Here is a 16,736-nt window from a genome sequence, read left to right on the forward strand (position 1 = left end):
ACATTTTCCCACCTTCATGCCTTCAATCACAACATTCTTTCTACCTAGAATGACATATTCCCTGTTTTGCCCAACAAAACTCTGTCTCTCTGTATAGGCCCAGATCAAAGTTCACTCCCTTCTCTAACAGGTCAGCCTATTCTTCTGATTTCCAGTAGTGTGTATCCACTACACCCCACTACTTGTCAATATTGCTACAGTCAATGTGTTACAGTTAGCAAATATCTTATCTATGCTCTACACCAGAGAGCCCTAGCAGACATCCCTGAGGTGGGATAGAAGACAGGAAACGGATATGTCATTATGTCAAGAGGATGTCATGTGCCCTAATAGTGAAGAAACTTTTTCTTCCACCAAATTAAATGAGTGGATCAGTATTATATGACTTGAAGGAGAAATCAGAGGGATATCATCCTGATCTTGGCATTCAAGACTCTCCACCCCAGCAATAACCTGCCTTTCCAAACATCACATATTACTCCAATTGATGTACTTCATGTTTCAAAGAAACTCGCCCTATGATCTCTGATCACCATGACTTTACTTATGATTTTCCACATTTTTAGAATAGGAAATTTGGCTTAGAATTCTCCCTCATTTGTGTGTAGATACTTTTCTCCCATCATATTACAGACCCTTGAGAACACTACCCATTCTGTATCTACTTTGGTTGACTACAGAGTACATAGTAGAATTCCTTGCATGTAGGGTTTAAATATAAAAATAACCAAATAAATTTGTGATCCCATTGATTTGAATGTTCCCTTCAATGATTTAGATCACAAGATACACGTCTATCCATCACATATGACTCTTATCAATGCCATTCCACAAATTCATCAATGGATTCTTTTCCATATACTGAAGAATTGTCTCACTTTCTCCTGAAATTGAGTTGAAACCAATGAGGTCATTGAACTATCTACTAGCAATCAATCTTTGCCTTTGCCGCATGACCAGCAGTTCATTGTTTTTTTTCTGACATTTTTCTGATACTATCCTTTATTCCCATTCTTCTTAAAAGTTCATTTGCTCCATGTTAAAGGCTGATCATATCCACCATTCTTCTACTGTTACACTATTGTATCCCATGTTTCACAATGAACAGTACCATTTGAATTTTGTTATTCAAAAGATATGATCTTCTTTCTGGAAAAAAGCTTGGATGTCATTAAATGAGTGTGATCAAAGAGTTTTTGAACAAAATGATCTCCCTTATTTCATCTTTCAAGATATCTTGAATCATATATATGGATGGAAGGAAGTAAAAAAGGGAAGAGAAAAGGGAATAGGCATTTATAACACCTACTATGTTCAAGACACCGTGCTAAGTATTTTACAAATATTATCTCATTTGATCCTCACAACGAACTTGAAAGGTAGGTGCTTTATTGCCTCCATTTTACAGTTGAAGAAACTGAGGCAAACAGACATTTAAATGATTTGCTCCAGGTCACATAGCTAGTAAGTGCCTAAGGTCAGACTTGAACTCAGATTCTCCTGACTCAAGGTTCAGAGCTCTATCCAAGGCACCAACTACCTAACTCCCTCACAACTAAACAGTACTTCAATCATGTTTGTTGGATTTACTTGAGCTGGGAACCCATTTTGCCTTAGGTAGATATTCCCAAACAGTATCAGAGTATGACTAACTGCCTCTCCACCCTCCCTCCCCATGTTGGAAATAAAGCTAGGATCTTCCATATAATCCAGCACTCCTCACACCCTTCTGGTTAGCATCACCATACTAATCATATGTTCAAATTCTCCCCCACCTCACCTCTATGCCCATGCATTCACTAGAGGAACTAACTGTACAGTCACTTGGAGTTAGCTAAGAGGCTACATCCTCTTCCCAGATGTTTCAGCCTAATTCTCTGCATGGTCACAATCATAAAATTAGAGCAGAGAGGCAGAATGGAACTCCAATAGCCTGTCCCTTTTAATCCAGTAATCAGCCAATTAACATATAAGTGTCCACTATGTGCAAGGTGCTGGGTACATAAATAAGAGTGAAAAACGCAAAAACAGTCTTTTCTTTCAAGCAGTTCATAGACTAAGAGGATAATAGCTACTATTTATATAAGGTTTGTAAAGCATTGTTCAAATATTATCTCTTAATCCTCATAACAACTCTGACAGATGCCAATATTGTCCCCATTTTACTGATAAAGAGATTGAGGAAGACAAAGGTTAAGTGTCTTGCCCAAGGTCACATAACCTGGAAAGACACATTTGAGACTGAATTGAATTCATTTCTTCCTAGCTCCAAGTCCAGTGCTCTATCCATTGTATCACCCAGCTCAAGGTAGGTTTCACTTAAGTGTCCAAAGAAATATAGGTACCTGTCTTACCCTTAAAAAGATATTCAGAAATGGAGAGACCATGTTTGAGTTAGTCATAACATAACCATCCAGAATATGATATGTAATGAGATTATTTCCAACCACTGCAGGAAGTGTGTGCAACAGGCTAATAAAATCTCTTGGAGGCTTGTGCACCCTTGGTACACTTTAAAGAGTTTTCACAGAGAGAAAATCACACCCCGTTCTTCTCCAGACCTTCTCTACCATGCCCCAGCTCATCATCCTGAAATCTAACCCCAGCCCTGGAATTCAAGCCTTAGAAGTACCCTCCACCGCTGCACCTACCCCAATTGGATGCCTCCTCCAGAGCATTTGTTTAAGGAAGTGTAATGGTAATTTAAATGGGAAGATCTTTCCCATTCATCAATAGGCCCATGTGACCTGCCTGAGTCACATGGAGCCTGTGGTGGGAAGAGTTTTCTGAGTGGGTGGAGGAGCAAGTGAGTCAGACTAGTCAGAGAGAGAAAGCAGGCAGCTGGCTGTGGGGGAGAGAAGGGCATTTTGCATGAGGGTGTTCATTTGTGGGAAGGCCTGATAATGTGTGTAGACTTCTTGGTTATTATGATGGATTTCGCTTTCTGGTGTTGGGATTTGACTTTCTGGTGTTGAGATTTGGCTTTCTGGTGTGTGAATAGTTGTTTTTCTTCTGCCTTCTATATGGAGAGTCTGTTATGCTTTGGGATTCAGAACTACTCCAGCATATTCATAGTTGCCCTTGGTGTTATGAATATTGCCTTGGCCAAACAGGAGGGCACTCCAGACAGTCATGTCCCATTCCTCTCCAAACTGTAGACTTTATCTCCCATGCTCCCACTCAGGTCACCTTGTTACTCTTCCCCTTTTCAGTTTCCTTTTATATGCTGTCTTTCCCAATTAGAATAAAAGCTTCTTCAAAATTAGGACTGTCGTTTTTTTGCTTGAATTTATATTCTACCATTTAACACAACATCTGACACATAATAGGCACACAATAATGTTTTTTGACTGATTTATATATAGCATGATGCCTGGCACATGAGAAGGGCTTAATAAATGATTGTTGGCTTTGGACTGAATAAGGAGACCCTCTTCAGGGAAAGCAATTGGGGCATTCCAGACTATAATGAATGGAGATGTTACCATTTAACAGTGACTCTAAGTAGAAATATGCAAGTATTTCCGGATACCATCTTTGCCTCAGCAATATACAAATCCTTTGCCAGGAGCCATAAGGAGTTCATCGTCTCCTGGAACAAAGATTCATTTTTTTTTCCCACACAAATTCTCTCCCAGTAACAGTATACAATCTCTGGGGAACAAAAATTGTAAGTGCAATGTAAAAATATTTAATGAGTCCCAACAGACTTTATCATGTTTTCAGTGATGACCAATCTTCAACAAGTAGCATAAGAAATATCATTGAGGAAATATGTGTTTGGAAAAGGAGAGGAACACACAGTTATTCCCAACTAGATGGATAATTTTCAAGAGAGTTCTGTGGGATAAATATCTGGCCAAAGGCAATAGCTTTCTTGATTAAATTTTCTTCTGAATAAGACTACTTTCCAATGTATACCTAGTTATTGTCTTAGTATGTATATTGTGAGTGTGTGAGTGAGTGTGTGTCTGTGTGTGTGTGTGTGTGACACAAAGCCTAAAATGGGTTTCTTAACTTTTTTCGTGTCATGGACACCTTTGTCCATCTGATTTATGCAATGGACCCCTGCTCAGAAGAATGTTGTTAAATGCATGAAATAAAATATATAAGATTATGAAAGAAACCCTTTGGATCAAAATATATGTGTATGCATATCTGCCTATACACATATATTATTTAAAATAAAAAAAAGTTGATGGTCTTTAGGTTAAAGAACCCTGGTCTAGATAGTTAGAAGTATGTTGTATTTCTAATAGTTGAGATTTCAAATATTGAAGTCACCACGTCAATACAGAAGAGTATTTGGAGTTCCCTGGGAAAAAGAAGAGACGATAGCAGAATTAGAAACAAAAAGAGAAGACTCAGTAAGTCTGAGGAAATAAATACTATGTTTTTTTCCAAAAGAACAGTTTGTCCTCAACCATTCATTTCTGAACCTTGTAAATTTAAAACAGAAAGAAGCTGTCCAAAATTAGGCATTAAGATGTGACTTATTAATCTACCCTAAAACTTCATACTCTGAGTTTGAATGTTCTGCTTACACATATAGAGGCTTCTACCCACTGAACCATGCCCATTGGTAGCTGGTAAAGTGTTAGTGTGAATAAACTGGAACCATGCTAGGGCACAAACATGATCCTAGCTGAGAATGAGGTTTTTAGATGAGTTCACATTCCAAAAGTGACATATTGGAAGATGTTTTTCCAAGCACCTTGGAAAATCTATCGAGCAGATCACAGGGGGATTTCCCTTCCTCTCCCCTGCACGTTTTGTTTACTTCCAGAGCAGGTGTTTTATTACTATCAGGGGTCCCGACGTAACCTTATCACAGAGAAACAAATCAGAGCAATCACACTGTCAATTCTTGGGAAAGAGAGATTTTTCTTTCTCAAAAGGACCATCTGGCAGCCTAAAAGAAAATGTTTTAACTGGTTGCTTTATACTTTTCCCCAAATAATTATGCCACTCGGGAAGCTGGTAGAGGTAGTGACACATCACAGGAAGTGCAATCGTTATATTAAGTGACTTCTATACCTTTGTCTCTTTGATAAGTCTAGAAGTACACTGTGACACATCACCATATGCAGAGCATATCATGTGTCATCAATCCAACTGATATTACTGGTTGGGGGAAGGGTTGAGGTGGAAACTACACAGTTGTGCAGCTGTTTATTCCTTTGGATTTGGACTGACCAAGTATTCTTTTATATACAGAATGATGAGGTATAGAGGGTTCTTTCTCCATGACATGAAGCCCTTCAAGTTTTTAGCTGAGGACTCATTTCTTTTAAACTTCTCCAGTGCAGCAGTTGCTGAGTGCCTAGGCATTTTCCAATGCTAACAGTTTCACGGAAAATAAATAAATAGGACAAAACTCAGTACTTGGCAAATGGGAAGACTCTTGATTTTTAATTGATAAACTTGGCTTGTATAAAACTTCACTCTGCATCTCCTGTTTCCCACTGTCCTTTTCTCACTTCCCAATCCTTCCCAGAAACAAATCACAGGAGTCTTTGGTATGGAATCTATAGGGTTTTCTAATATTTTGCAATAATGAGGAATTATATTGAGGTACATTTTTTTCTCCTTGCTATTTAGCTGTCTGTACTGTAAACAGCCTTGGAAAACAGGGGTTGGAAAAAATTATAACAACTGAGCTTTGAGAATGAAAATTGCCCAAATGCCTCATAAGAGGCAATAACAAAAGACACAAACCAATTATTTATTTATTTTTTCCTTCCTCCAGCAATATTTTTAGCTTACCACATATCTTTTTTCATGTGAATGTGATTTTTTTTCTCTAACAAAAAATATATTAATGAGAAGACTGTCCACAATGAACTAAAATAAGAGAACCCCCCCAAACTACAGCTTGGGCTACTCCATGCAGTAAAGATTAGGAAGAGGGTGGTCCTGGAGGGGGAGGGGGTTCTTTCTAAAGAAACATCGCTCCAGGAAAATTCCTTCCTCTAACTATGATGCATCGGTTCTCTTCTGCTTTGTGAACCTCCTGAAAATAGAAACTTTATGTTTAATTGATTTATTTGTAATGAATCTGGCTCAGGGTAAAGACTCTTTGAAGCTGATTGATTACTGCAACAAGCTTAAGATTTCATACCACAACAAACCTTTTTGTACTAATAAACAGTGGGACAATAAAGCTCTGGGGCATGGTGTTTCCCTTCACATTAAAGCGAGGATTTGCAACTTAAGTATGTGAGGGACATAGTTTATGTGCTTCCAAGAAGCAGACATAATGAACTATTTCTTTTAATGGCAGATTATCCCTGTTTCTATTTCCTGGAGTGAAGACCTCGCAAATTGATGTATCTGTCCTCTGAGGTTTTCAGAGAGGCATTATGGCATTTTAAAATATTAATATGAGAGTACATTTAGCTGAAAGTAGCTAGTCTGGGAGTCTCTTGTGGCTGCAATGCAGGTCACCAGAGACCTCCTGTCTCTCAAGGCAAATGATTTACTCTAAGTGTATCATTAAGATATACTTTGGGGGAATTTATGATGGTGCTTTTTCACCAAGTTATACCTTTTCCATAAAAATTTAAGTATTTTATGCTATTTTCCCCTTGCTCCTGATTCCTTAAAAACCTGGTCAGTGTCATGGGCGAATTGTAAGTGCCACTCCTCCACTCCCACTGTAGGTTCAGGCTGAACACTGATTAACTAGGACTGGATGTCACATCTTGTTATAACTTTGGAGAGCAAAAGATACCTAAGAGAATTGAAAAGAACAGCATTATTCCTCCAATGGAAAAAGAAAATCAGGTTCATAGATGCCAAAGAATCCATTTCAGTATCTGCTGGCGACAATTAATTTAATAATTAATCCACATCCCTCTTTTTTAAAGTTCTATTGTCAATGACAAATGACTTATTAGGTTAGCCTCAGACTTTTAAGATGTCCAGTCACCACAGTGTTTGACTAAGTATATCTGAGATGGAAATAGAAAATGAATCAATGTGGAAACAAAGCATGCTGTCTCATTGGTCTACATAGTAATCTTTGGCAACAAAACTTCTTACCAAAATTAACCTTTATTTACTAAAGGGTATGATGAGATCTGTCTGGCCACACAACATAAATTATGAGAAATTGAGGCAAGTGTCTGTCAGTGCCTCTCATAAAATGCCTTTGCTTCAGCTGTCTGGGTATTTCAGGTCAAAACAGAGCTTGGCAGTCCAGGTTATTCAAATAATTTCCACAATCCTCCACTTCAGTTTGCGGCTGTGAAAATACAATGTCGGAGAAAAACATACCTTCTTTCTAAATCTTTCTTCTCCAGTCATTGTGATATTCATCATGGAGGTTAAACCATAAAACCCAATGATATTATAGCATTTATCTGAAGGAAGAGATTTCCTACTTTATTAACCCCAATGCTGGCATTATGATTTGAATTTTTTTAACTATACATCAAAAGAAGAAATTACCTAATATGGTGATTAAAGTGAAAACTTTTAGAATTATGATACAGTCCTTGACTTCCATCTGACTAATATGGTAGCAGGCATTCTCATCATCTATTTTCTCTTCTATTTTCATATGACAAATCTCAGATTCAATACTTCAATAGTTCAAAGGATTCATGATTTGATCAGTGTGGCTTGTTTACACTAATAGAAACTATTAGTCTTCCAAACCTTAGTAAATTGTATTATGAGTCTTGCTGGCAAAAAAATAATACTCATTTCCTGGTGACCAACTTCTTGCCAACATCTAAATTTCGCTAAGTTGGTCCTCAGATTATGTACATAGAGTCAATTACAAGTCCAATAAATGAAGCCTCCCTAGCTGGCTAAGACCTGCCAAAGATGACACATACACTAAGATGACATATATAGCATTTGAGAACTGAGGGTCATCTCAAAACCACAGCAGTATTTTAATTATGTCTGACTCCAATGCCATCCTGTGATATAGAGACAACATATTTATTTAGAATGGTAACCCAGGGACAACCAGGGTAGACTTATTGTAAGCATAGTTTATCATCTAAAATCTTGAACCTGTGATGGAATACTACTGTGCTATAAGAAATTATGAGCAGGTTGATTTTAGAAAAACATGCAAAGACCTGCATGAAATAATGAAAAGTGAAATGAACACAACCAGGAGAACACTGCATATAGTAACAGTAATACTGTTCAAAGAGCAAATACGTTCTGAATATTATAAATACTCAAATCAACTACAAAGAACCTATGATGGAAGATGTTATCCACCTCCAGAGAAAGAACTAATAAATAGAAGTATACATATCATGATTTTATATATGTACATGTATGTATGTGTACATATGTACATGATATGGTGGTCTTCCCTAACGCAGAGTAAAGAGGGAGAGACAGCAAGACAGTTCAGAGCTTAAAATGTACCCAAAAAAATAAATTAAATTAAAATTTTAAAATAAACTCTTGAATCTGAATCTGTAGTATTAAAGTGTTATTTGTGATTGTTGTGTGTGAAAAGAAGAAAACTTTGATGCTGAGCAAGACATACTGCCAGATCACCAGGAAGCATAGCTGAGAACCATAACCTAAGATCATTTTCTTATCCTATGTTCCTCAGAACAATAGTTCACATTCCTTTACTATATGTGCCCCTTGTTAGAAAGAAAGCTCTTTGAGGAGAGAGATTATTTTTATTTATTTGTTATTATTGCATTCTCAGGCATAATGCAGTGTAAGTAAATAGTAGGTGCTTAATAAATGTTTGCTGATTGATTGATTGCTTTGCAACTGACAAAATGTTTTCCTCACAACTAGCCTGAGAAATAGGTGTAGCAAGCATTATCATCATCTGTTTTGTCATCTGCTTTCATATGACAAAACTCAAGTTCAAGTGAATTGTCTGTGGTCACACAGAAAATTAAGTAGCAGCGGTACTAGCAAAGCCAGACCTTGCGGCCAAGTCTTCTGACTCCAGATTCAGAGCTCCCTACCTGATCACAAGGTACCCTTCTACTACTAGAGGTCTATTCCCTTGTTTTTAAATTCAACAATTCATTTTAATAACAATACTAATCCTTTGGAAAATAACCCTCCAAATGTGCTTGACAAGTTATATGTCTATCTATTCTATGATCCGGAGATGTGACACAAGATTAAGGAAAATAGAGATAAGGAAATGAATTCTTACTGAGTTTTCAAAACTATATCAACAAATGTTCACTGGCCCTGGTAATATAAAAAAGTATTTTGATCTCTAGAGTTTATAAAATATTAAAAAAAATTAATGAAAGGCTTAGCTGTATTAAATGTCAAACAATGTTGTCAGGACCCATTTCCATCTCCCTAGGAGAAAGGGTCAAACCCTTTTCCATTATCTAAGCACCACTTCACTAGGACAGTTCTATATCTCTTACTTAGTCTTCTGAGCAAAGGATGGCACAGGAGGGAGTAGTGAAGAAAACTCAGTAATGACCAAGCTACAAGAAATCTTGGGAATATAGAGAAACCTTTGTCTCCCACAGTTCAAACTACACACTAAGTACAGAAAATTTACATTTTTTATAATAAGTAATCAGCATGCTCTTTATTGCTTAAATTTTATTACTTTCTGTCTAGACCAGATTCAACTAAAATTGTATTGACAAATGATGGTATTTATATGTCAATTCTCATTCAGGGAGCATATAGGGATTTGCAGACATTACCTCATTTGAACTTTCACAACATGTCTGTGAGGCAGAACAGTGACAAGCATTAGTAATGTTAATCATAATAGTAATAATGCCAATATTTATAAAGCAATGTTCCCCGTGAATCTCAGAGCACTTGGCATGAGCATATCTCTGGATTTCTCACAAAAATATCAGTGATGTTTTTAGAGGGTATCTGTCATTAACTTCATATTGGGCAAGATATTTAGTATATTTTTCTTTTTTTTTTTTACCCTCTTGAATTTTTTTTCTGAATAATCAATGGAAAATATAGTCAACTTAATTTATGATAGGTGCAAAAGAGAGTGGTTTTCATTGGCAGCTAGATGGTACAGTAGATGGAGCATTAGGCTTGGCATCAGGAAGACCTCACTTCACATTCTGCCTCAGATACTACCTTTGTGGCCCTCAGCAAGTCACTGAAGCTCTGTCTGACTCAGTTTCCTCCCCTATAAAATGGGAATAATAATAATGGAACCTACCTCCCAGTGTTGTCATGAGATTCAAATAAGATAATATTTGCAAAGCAAATTAGCACAGTATCTGGGTTGTGGTAAGTGCTATGGAAATGTTACCTTTTATTATTCATGTTTTATATTGCCCAGCATATTCTTACTCTCTTAGATCAAATACCAGCCATATAATACACAATAACTTTCTACATAATAGCAATAATCCTTGATTTTTTTAAACACAATTCAGAAAGAACTTTTATAATACTATCTCATTTGAACTTCATAAGAATCTTATAAACTGAACACAACAGTATGCCCAGGTACAACAGATATGAATAACTCAATTTTTCTAATGAAAAATAGAAGCTCAGAAATTTTAGCATTTGGATACCACAGGAAGATCCATGCAATGGAAAGGGCTCTAGGTTCAGAGTCAGAGGACTAGATTTGACTGATGGTATTGCATGACCTTGGGAAATCTAGTTAGCTTCTCTGAATTTCATTCACTTGGTTCATCTTTAAAGTGAAGAGTTTAGACTCAATGATGGTAATATTTTAGCATTTAATAATAATAATATATTATATATAATATAATATATTATTATAATAATATATTACAGTGATATAACATTTTTCTAAAGCATTTACTATATATATATATATATATATATATATATATAGTGCTAAGTACTTTTCAATTAATATCTCATTGAGCTCTAAGGTCCCTTCCAGCTCTAAACTCACCATTCTGTGTTTTGATTAAAGCCAACTAACTAGAGGCCAGAGTAGAATTCGGTAGCATGGATTCCTAGTCCCATGTTCTTTCCTTTCAAAATGGTCTCTCAATAGATGGAACAATTTGTCAACTTGAATGAGTGACCATTCTTCTGCCAGAGAGTAATTTACCCACTTGGAGGTTATACAGATATTATAACCCAAGGCTTCATCATATGAATCAGCAGTGGAACAGTGATTATCTGCTCATTTTATTGTCCTGTTTCTCAGGCCTTCATAGTCTGAACTGAACTTTAAAAATTGACAATAAGTACTTCTTACAAAATGACACCATTGACTTTGGATATGGATAACACAGAAATTTATGCTTGACTATACATTGTTTTCATAACAGGGGTTTTGTTTTTCTTTCACTTTTCTTTCACAGAAGCTGTGTAGGAGAGAGAGAAGGTAAATTTTTCCTAATTGAAAAAATATATATAATTTTTTTTAATTAATGCTGAAAATTTTAAAGGATCATTCTGTTCCTGTTGTCAATGACCAGATTGCCTAACCATTTTTCTCCAGATATCTATAGACATTTTGTTCTGAGAGGATTCAGAACATAATTTGTCTGATTTTGAATTTCACAACCATCACTAAACCTAAGCATAGGTTCCCTCATTAAATTATCAGGGTTCCAGATCTTTGAGGGAAAACTTTGGAGAGTTTTGCTTATAACTCCTGATTATGAATAAGAATGGTTCTCAGAGTATCTAGAGTAATGGTGGGAAACCTGTTACCTTGAGACCACATGTGACCCTCTAGGTTCTCGAGTATGGCCCTTGACTGAATCCAAACTTCACAGAACAAATTCCCTTAATAAAAGGATTTGTTCTATAAAACTTGGACTCAATCAAAAGGCCTCAGCCAAGGACCTAGAAGGCTACGTGTGTCCTCAGGGTTGCAGGTTCCCCACCCCCAAAGAGCTTTAACTAACACCCAACAAAACCTGATGATTTTGATGAATTTTTTCTTTGATTTTTTTTTTTTTTTGCAATTCACTGTTAAAACTAAATGACAAACAAAGGAAATTAGAGAAGTAATATTTGAGAAAGTCATCTTCATAGGTACATTTTGTCCCAAGACCAAGGGAATGAATCATGAATCCTGGCTAGAATAGGAAATTCTTTCTGCTATGTCCTTTCATGGTAGTGAGCAAAAGAAGACTTTAAAACCTCTGATTATTATCCTTAATCAAAGCTATAACAAATGTGGAACAAATAAGATTTTGTTTAAGGGTATCTACATAAGGAAAAGGGTGCAGCCGCCCTGTCTTGGCCATAGTCTCCCTGCCTGACCACATGGTCCTCTAAAGGCCATAGGCGGAAGGGAAAGAGAAATGTAACACTGTCTAACCAATTCTAGGCAACCAACCATAGAGCCCAACTCTCTTCACTTACAACCTCTGTAGAAGCAGGGGCCAAACTAGGAGGCAGCCTCTTCCCTCTCCCAGCACAACTGCACTGGTGGTCCGACTGTCCTCTTTGCCAACCATTGCTCCTCCCCATTTCCCCATAAGCCTACAATTTTCCTCAAGGACAAGAATTCCTGGCTACATTGCTGAGCAGTATTCTTCAGTGGAAGAATGCTTTTGAGTACTTGTAGGTTGTAGTAAAAGGATGCCACTCATTGAGATCATCACTAATAGAATGGAGAGAGCACAGGATAGGGAGAGAGAAGATAGCTCCAACATCTACGAGCTTTGTGATCTTTCCAAAATTGCTTAATCCATCGAGGTTTTGGTTTCTCCATCCATAAAGTGGGATGAAAGATCTACTCAACCTAATTCACAGATTTGGGTGGATAATGTGAGCTAATGCATGTGAAAGTACATTGAAAACTCTAAAAATCTATGTAAATGTGAGATATTATAAATAAGTACATATTCTAAAATATTCCATTCTCTTTGGTTTTCTCAAATTATACTGCAAGCACAAAGTTGATGAACTTTGCATTTTTAATTTTTTCCATAAAGTACACTTGACTCACTATGTAGCTATGAATCCCTAACCCTCCAGGTTTCAGTTTTGCTATTGGTGATTATGGTTTATATAATACAGTCATTATACTGTTCAGGGAATTATTGCTAATAAGATATCATAAATATCCAAATAAAAATATTGTATGATTTTAAAGCTTTAACAAGAATTTCAAAATATTAGAGATCTGTAATATTTGACAAATAAAATTCCATATTTTACAATGTTAGCTTCTCTTTTTGCATTATCTATTAAAAATTTTTCTTCCCTTCATGGAGAATTGAACATGTGTTTGTTATCAAATTTTTAGGAATTACTGCCTTATATAAATCCAGTCCTGAACAATGTAGATTAAAGTTGATTCACAGGGCATATATATATATATTTAAAAAAAGGATCAGTGAAAAACACACACACATACACGCACACACACACACACACACACACACATGATGTGTATATGTATATTATATATCAAAAAGTTACTTTAAAGTGGTACAGTAATGATTTCCAATCTTGGTTTTGCAAATACTAATGGTAGTTCCAGCAGTCTCAAAAGAGAGATCTCAAATTGCAACTGATTTAAATTTATCTAATTAAAGAAAATGTTAATATATTTCACATAGGTTTTTTTGATAACCTAAAGAAAGAAATTGTCTCAGAATAATATATATATGCATATATATATACGTATAAATATACGTATATATACACATATAACAAAAGGGAATATGATATAGCTGCCTCAAAGTCAAGAAGACAGACTCAGTTCTTATATCTGGAACATACCAGCTGTATGACTCTGGACCAGGCAATTAATCCCTCAGTGCCCAACTGAGGAAGAGGTCCAGATCTGTATTCATAACAGTTCCTCACCAGAGGTTCTCTACACTAATAAATCAGAAGTCTAATATAAAATACATATAATACATACATATACATATATTTTATATTTAACACTGAATAGTTCACAGAGTGTTTGCATATTCCACATCTTATTGAACCTTCATGTTGGGAGCATTTTAGTATAGAGACTATGTAACATTAGTTAGCATTGGAGTGAGAAAGAGCTGAATTCAAGCCCCATCTCTGACATACAGTTCTTATGCTAACAAAACCTGATGTCTAGCCCCAAGATCAGTATTGACATCACTCCTGCTTTACAAATAAAGAAAATAAGGTCAAGAATGATTGCACATGAGTGGCCGTAAGCCACATAGCTACCAAATGGCAGTCATCGTTTAAACTTAGATTCACTGTCTTTCCACTCCAGTAAACTATCTCTCTGATTAAGATGTTACCTTCCAAAAGGTAAGAATCCACTATTCTCAACCTTCTTAACTTTTTATCCTCGTGCTTTAGTTTTCCAGTGATTCTGTTTAAGCCTTTGTAGATATGCTAAATTATAAGTAGAATTCATAATTTCTTTCCTAGGACATTCACCATGAGAAGTAAAATTCCACATATTTTTGACAAAGGACTTAGAATTTGAAATGTTTGCAGTACTATGTCTACTAATATTTTTTAGAGGTGTATCAATTTGTCACTTCCAGCTCAAATATTTCCTATGTTTTTGACAGAAGTGCGTATGAACCATATCTCTTTTTCTAGTCCTCTAAACAAGTTTTTTTTTTTTTTAAAGAAATGATTATAATCATTGTTAGTTAATGGAGTCTTGTGAATTATACCTGAGCTTACTGGAATTATATTGCTAAACAAGAATGATTTAAGGTAATACCAAATCAAATGACATAAATGGTGTATTGAATTGATGGATTTCTTACTGGGCCTTTACACCTAATAGCTACTTTGTGTATAGACCAGCTGAGAAGAGAATAAGTCATCTTTAACAGATGCTGAGCAAAGGGCTCAGGTAAATGAGGTTGGTGAGCTTCCCTTTGGCTCTGAATAAGCTAAATTAACATTGTCCTCATCAGAAAGCCCTGGGCACATCTTTCTGTCATCTTTGCTTTCAAAAGAAGGCCAAAGACAAATGAGTAAGTGGACTAAAATATCTTCTCCATTCACAAGGAGGGAGTGACAAGGGATGGGGGTGAAAAAGATTTGCTCAGGTCAAAGTTGAGCTGACATCAAGAGCTTATTAATAAATCTAGCAATTTGGAGAAGTATTTCTTTGACTGGACTTCAACTAGACACTAATTGTAGGATCAGCCTATGACAGATGAGAAGTCTCAGGAATACCATGTATCCAGACAGTGTAGCTAGAGGACAGGGTGATGATCTCACAGTGTACCAATAATGTATTCAGGAAATACTTTTAAAAAATATTTTCCATAAACTTATAGCACCATTTCCCCACTCTGAGGCCTAGAGCATAACCCTTGGAGGGCACTGTAATTGGGTCAATTTTGCTGTTTATTTTAACAAATGGATCAGGCTGCATTAGCATAGGGGGAAATGTATAAATATTGATTTGATAACCTAGAGTATAGCATAGAGCACCAACCCTTCTAACCCTTTTAGAGAAATCCAGGCATAAATAAAGCCTACACTTCCCCCCACCACTACCACCATCACCACCATTCTTTTTTTTTTTTTTGGTCAGAAAAACAATTAATACATAATTCATCCATAAAGTATTTTCATCATGATCTTTAGATGGATCCTTGAATGCCATCAGCCAACTAACACAGCAGTGAATAGACATCATTTCTCCACCTATCTAAAAGGCCGTAGTGTGACATATACTGCAACAGGGTTTTATTTATGGTGCACTCTATAGAGACAACTTTTAATAGTTCTACACAAGCTGAGTGCTAAAGGATGCAGCTGACAAATGTTTGTATTATTCTAACCATGACAAAAACAAAAATCAATAAATGGGCTTTTGGAATCAGGAAAAATAGAGACAGGCCATCCTAGGTCACGTCTTGTTCATTTATTCCATATCTTCCTGTACACACAATGATCAGGCTGGGAATATTGATGGCCTACAGCTGTACAAAATTACTGACTTTTTTCATTAAGTCAACTTTGTTTAAGTGGAATGCTGATTAAATAAGGCACTGTGGAGTGTTCGTAGTAATAACACTTCAGATGGTATTTAAGGTTATACAAATGTCATTTACAAAGTTTAATTTAATTTCTCACTTTTGTGAGATCTGCAACTAACTGTAAATTATCCCTGGGATCACAGGGTAGGAAAGTAGGGACCTCACAATTTAGTGTCTCTCTGGAGCCTAAAGTGATCCTCTTGCCTTCCAGGTGGAACACTGCCTGCCCACTACCTGCAAAGAGCAACTAAGGGATATAGAATCATACCAAGGCAATTCCAGAGACCTCTTAGGGAGGAACTATATGGCAGAACCGTAAGCAGGAGATTCGATGCCTAAGGCAATCAGTCTGAAAGATGCCCTCAAAACAACTATTGAAAACAAAAACAAAAAAACAATAGAAAGGAGGTGAGAAAAGACCTCAGGAGAGACCTCAGGATATTGACCCTAGTGGACAGAGACTGAAACATCCTGGGGATAGGGAGCAAGATAGGTATAAGTATGGAAGAAACTGACCTGTGGTGTGGTTTTCTGGAAGAGAGAATGAATTATCTTGTAGCTTCATTTTTTGACAAATTATTATCATTAGGTGCTAATTAAGTTTCTTAATTTTGACACAGCAGAGCAAAGCATCATTTGTGGTACAGGTCTGAATCTTCAGTATATTAAGGTAGATTATTTGGGCTTCTCTGAACCATCCAGAATAATTTCAAAATTTAAAAAGAAATTATATTCCTGGAATGAACAATAAATCAAAAATATAGATTTAGACCATCCTACCAAGATTAAAAGTAAGGGTGGAATTTGTTGATGAAGGTGAAATGACTA

This window comes from Notamacropus eugenii, chromosome 4 (genome assembly GCF_028372415.1).
Source record: "Notamacropus eugenii isolate mMacEug1 chromosome 4, mMacEug1.pri_v2, whole genome shotgun sequence".
NCBI classification, from domain to species: Eukaryota; Metazoa; Chordata; class Mammalia; order Diprotodontia; family Macropodidae; genus Notamacropus; species Notamacropus eugenii.